This window comes from Montipora foliosa, chromosome 11, assembly GCF_036669935.1.
Source record: "Montipora foliosa isolate CH-2021 chromosome 11, ASM3666993v2, whole genome shotgun sequence".
Taxonomy (NCBI): domain Eukaryota; kingdom Metazoa; phylum Cnidaria; class Anthozoa; order Scleractinia; family Acroporidae; genus Montipora; species Montipora foliosa.
This window is the reverse complement of record NC_090879.1, coordinates 35,726,105-35,732,130: the sequence shown is the minus strand read 5'-3', so window position 1 is coordinate 35,732,130 and position 6,026 is coordinate 35,726,105.

Here is a 6,026-nt window from a genome sequence, read left to right as displayed (position 1 = left end):
CAGGTTAGTCTTGAAGGGTTTAGATATCGGAGGGTTTTGGTCTAGCAATAGGGAAATATGGGAAAGTTATCAGCTGTATGATTGTGGGATTAGCTGGTTAATTTTTAGTCTTAGATACAGTTACAAAATCATTTTTGGTGCCCAAGTTAGGGCTTCAAAATGCAGCTGAACATGGTCTGGTACATGGGCTATTAGGGCTTTAAGGACCAAGTACATATGCCCACCCAACAGTTTATGGTGTCCTCCACCCAGGAGAATTTCTGAAATGAACAAAACAAATACTTTCCACTGAAGAAAGAACAACAAGAAAGTATATAAGAAAACAATATAGTATACTATACCTTTAATTCCTGTACTAGAAAAAAATAATACAGTTTATGTATGTTTCAGTTCTTTTCTACTTAGGATTTCCTAGCCTGACAAACCTAGTACTCTTACATTTAGTAATACAAATTTTAAACACCTTTGGCGTATATGGGATAAATATATGCATGGGATGGTTTCTCAGACTGGTTCATGTTTGATTACAAGTTGATGTCGCTGAGAGTTGAAAGAACTGATTAGCTTTGTTGATTATTGTTAAATTGAGATTTGCTTTGAGCATCGAGAAATAAGCTTTATGTTTATATTAAAGATATGCTCTTTTTCTAGTTCTAGTTTGTTTGTGTGTTATGGAGAAGGCATGACACTGTTTTGTTCAAATGAAACCTGGCAAGGTTTAAAATCTCTTAGAGGAATTGGAATAAGGCCAATCCTGCTTTCCTACAGGATACTGAATGTAAAATGCACTGGACAGTTACTTTCGAATAAAGTTTGACCTGTTCTCTTTTGTTATATTTTTTCTTTTTCAAACTCCTTGCAGTATGTGAAGGCAATTTTGGTCAGTGGAACATTCACACGAGACTTTGGCTCAAAACAGGAAACTGTTTGCCTGAATGACACACAAGGTGAACATTTGTGTCTTATAATTCAAAGTTACAACAGTGAACTGAAATATTTCCTTATAAATTTTATATTTGAATGAGACGTGCAAATGTGCCGAACTGGATCCAAATAATTTTTTGTTGTTCTCGGCTGGCACAATACAATCCTTTTCATCATTTGGAAACTTAAATTCCACAACACTTGATGGCTGGCCATCAGGCAGGTGATTAGCATTTCAAACATGCTTACCATAGATATCATCATTACCCTAATATCATTATCTCTTTTCGTTCATGAATTTTGTTAACATGGCTGTTTACGTGCCTTTGTTTTTTAAGCACTAAGGAAGTTCCTTACTGAATCTCACGACAAAGCAGCGGAAATTCAGAGTGACATAGAAGAGAGGTTTTTGGCAAGTGAACAAAGTGATGCATGTTTGAAGCCCCCTAAAAAGAAGAAGAGATCAAATTCCTCCAAGCCGAAGGATACTACATGTACCCAAGATGCCCTGGCAAACCCGGCTGCTCAGCTTCAACTAGATCATTTTGAAAGGTTAGTAAATAATACAAGTTTATCTTGGCTTCGAAAGAGACGGCTGCAATCTATCTTCTCAATGTTTTTCCAAGCTCAAGTTAATTACCGTATTTACCCGCGGATAGGCCGTACCCCAAACTTTCAATGGTTTTCATGGGAAAAAAAAATGGTGAGGTCGAGTACCGGGATAAATAAAGTGAAGTTTGAAATCAACAACAGCTACCGTAATTTCCGGGCGATTACCCCCGGGTAATGTGTTAATATTTTCGCAAACAGTTCTTGGTGCGGGTTATAGGAAGGTGCGAGTAATGTGATAATTTTTAAATCTTCCTGTATTATATATAGTTTTAAAACCGTAAGTAGGGAAAAAATATAAAAGTCATTAATGAAACTGTTCCTAAAAACTGTATACTGCCCTTTTTATCCCGCTTTAACTGCCTAATAAACTTAAATGCTCTCAATGAAAACCAATGGAAATTGAAAAAATATCAACATATATCGTTGGCAGTCAAAATCGTTTATCACGCGTGTGATATTACTTTCTTACTTTGCTAATTTCACAGCAGCGAGCTTCTTTCTTTGTTTAGTTGAAACTAAAATATTATTCACTAACTGGAATAATAAACTCAAAACAAAAGAATAAAAATGTGAAATAGCAGGCAAGTAATTCACACACAAAAACTGATGCCGAAATGTTCATTTCATGGCGCTGCCGCCACCACATAATTAATTAATAAGAGGTGATTGTCGGCACGAGTGTAAACAAACATTCACAGACAAAATTTTAAAACATCAGAACATTCAGCGCATCAGTAAAATATTCCTAGCAAGCACTGCCTTGAGATAGAGAGTTTTTTCCTGTTTCAAGCGATTTCTTAGAGTCAGTAGATCCTGAGATATCGATTTTTTTTTAGAACGGATTTTTACAAGCGGTATCATTTCAATGGAAGATCAAAAACAATAGGTGTGAAAACTTACCAATTTCATGCTAAAGGATATTTTGTTAACAAAAACAATGGTTTAGTGTTTAGTTGTATGCGCTGTAAGTTAGTAACAACTGAAAGCGAACATTAAAACGCCAATTTAGTGTATCACCGTGAGATCTCTTGCATATCAATGAGGTATCAAAACGCTTGTACCCACGTATATGCCGCAACCCTAATTTAGACCCATTTTTCCGAGAAAAAAGTGCGGCCTATCCACTGGTAAATACGGTAAATAAGTATTTATAAAAATGTATTACTTTTATTATTGTTTTGGTTATTGTGTGTGGTTTACACAGACTTTTGGTTCATCTTTTCCTTTTGTTTTCATCAAGGTTGGAATGGAAAGTCATCAGTTTCACAATTCGAGAGAAAACTTTTGCAGTGGATAAAGAGGACCAAATTGACATACATGATGTTAAAGTGCGTTCACTAGATCTCATTCAATAATTAAACAATATGGTAATTATAATTATTTTTAACTTTAGGATGTATTTATGACAAGTCAGGACTACAGATTCATACTAATTTTGACAGCATGCACTGACACCTCTCAAACCCAGTTTGGATGAAATGTTCCAGGTTACCTACTCAAAGCCTCCAACCAGAGTCATACCCTGGAGGGCCACCAGTTAGAATAAAATAAAATTAATCAAAATTAAATTAAAGTTCAGGGTGATCACATGTATCTCCATGTGCACAGACATCAACATGTATTATAAAGTGTGACTGTATATTACATACACATTCATTTTTTCCTCTGTAGTGCAAATTATGGGGTTTTCTTCTATGACATCTCTTTGGAGTCACACTTGGAATGGATGATTATGCTCACTTAACTGTGGATCACAGTGCCATGTTGTTTCAACAGCATCGTTCTTTCTGGCTTTTCTCAAATCAGGGCTTTGAAGCTTCCCACAAAGAACAGAGAATGCTGTATTCCTGGGCTACAAACCATGATTCTTCAGCCGAAGGCCAGTCAAGTGAGTGACATTATATGTGTAAAAAAGGGTAAAGGCAAAAATACCCTGTAGGTGTAAGCAAAATGCTGCATAATGTAACTGCTCCTTAAAATCAATAATGATAACAGTATCCATAAACGTCTGTATCTGTTTAAAATTTCATGCAGTATCTCTTGATCAGGGAATTAAAACATAGCATTTTTAAAGGTGGACATGGCCATTGTTGGGTTGACATATCAATGACAAATTTGCGAATGCCATTTTAGTTCAACAGATCCTCACACACTGGTATGCAGAAAGGCTGCTCTGGATTAGGTACCAGTTTGTAAAATCCCAGCAGTGTATAGCAAAGGGTAAGCCACTTACTTTACTTAAATGTCTTTGTTGTCTTGATTTTTCTTGGGTAAAAGTTTACTTCAGTTCAATTCCTAATACTTTAGTTTTTTTTTTGTCTGGTATCAGTTTGTTCAAGCCCAGCAGTTTATAGCAGGGGCCACACTGGGGATTCTAGGTGCCCTGAGCGCTAAGAGCCGCCATCTTGTTTTTGCACGCAAAGCCTTATGGTCCTAAAACCGCAAGAGAGTTGGGTGAGAATACGGGCATTTTGTTCAGAACTGGCGGAAAATATGATTTTAGTTTGTCCACCATGTTGACAAGGAAAGCCTGCAAAGGAAAAAATTCAGAGATTCCAACTTGGTATAACATTGGGAATCAACTGAAAATGATATTCCAACATTGAAAAATCAGTGGTAAATTGAGAATTTCTGGTATCCCTTCACAAGTACTTGGTTGATCATTGGTAAATTATAATCAAATTTACCATGATTGGAATTTGATTGGTTCACCATATATACCAGGAGAAACCAACCCTGGTATTTCATTGGTTGATTATTGCTAAATCAGGTCCAAAGAAATCCCAAGGAAAACCAGTATTTTGACTTAAATTGGTAAATTGTTGGTATATATTGTCACAACGAATACCAAGGAATACCAACATCGAAGTTTAATTGGAAGATAATTGTTATATTATCATTAAATCCCTCAACATGGGAAATTTATTTGGCTGTTCATTGGTAAAGCTGGCCATTACATAAACCAAGAAGTACCCACATTATTTGCTTCTGGAGCATTAGCATTAGATTGTTCAGATAGAAGAATCAACCAAGATAATCTGCAAACGTTTTCTATGAGGATATGTTAGACTTTCATTGGTAAATTGTTGGGAAATAGTGTTACAAAAAATATCAAAGAATACCAACTTGGACTTAAAAGTGTAAAATATTGCTTAACCTCATCATTTCAAAAGTCAAACATAAACCAACTTTGGTTTACCAATGGTAAGTTTAGTCATACATGCAGATCTTTGGTGATATATAAATATATATGGAGAGAGAGTCACTAGACAACCCCTGAAGTAATGGAAAAACTGTTATTGTGCTGAGCAGGATTTAAACCCATGACAAACACCCTGATCACTAGTCAGGTGTGATGACAACTACATTATCAGGACAACCACGCCGGTAATGAACATGGCTGATTAATCACTTAATGTGTCGTATTTTTTCGTGGGTCTCCCTATGGGACAGTTTTTCTACACTGTATGACTGTGATAACACTGGATCAACATGTGATTCACAGGTGGACAAGGGTAATTAATGTAAATAGTTAAGTGGTTCCCATGAACCAACAGCGTATCACCCCCTAGGAGGATCGCAAATGGATTCACAGTGCAAGTTGAGGAGAAATTGAAAGAGAGTTAAGGAAAACTCAACACTGGACAACCCCTGAGGTACATATATATATATTAAACAATTATTCCACAAGCGCACGTTGGATATGAGATGATAGATAGCAAATGAGGCGCATAGCGCCGAGTTGGCTTAAATCACCTTATATCCAACAAGTGTGAGTGGAACAATTGTTATATTAAAAACGCTCCTAAAATATAGAAAAGTAAAATACAAATAAAGAGCCATACTTCATTCACCCATTTTAACTTAGGCTGTTCCGGATTTTTACAATCAATTGCAGTAGATATTTCACGAAAAACACCTTCAGTTGATATTATCTTGGAATGGTAAGTGGTCTAATACATGTAAACCATAAAATATTATAAACGCGTTTGAAGACTGTAGTGAAGGTTTGCATCTTCTCTAAAATGCAACTTGTAAACTACTAAAACAATGTTTTGGAAACTGTACTAAGTATTATAGGTGGAATGATGTTCAGTGTAATGTTATTCTTCATCCACCCAGTGTGAATAGCACACTTCCCAATGACCAGTTGCAATTGAAAGAATGCTTGAGAAATGGATGATCTGAACGGGGCTCCTTTCTGGAATCCAATCATTCTGGTCAGTAGCATGTTCCAAAAAGAACTGAGCAGTGACAGTCTTTCTCTGAAGAGAGAACTTGATTATGGGGGCCTTCCAAATTTCACCAGGAGTAGCTCCTTTTCACATTTACCATATCATGAGTCTGAGGGTAGTATAACTACAGTACCTGGACTTACAGGAAAAATACGACGCATGTAATCAACTACAAGGGAGGGGGTTAACCAAGGGAGAGGGCTTATTCAATTTCCAGATGGTTTCAATGGGGAGCTAATTTGAGGGGAATGGAGC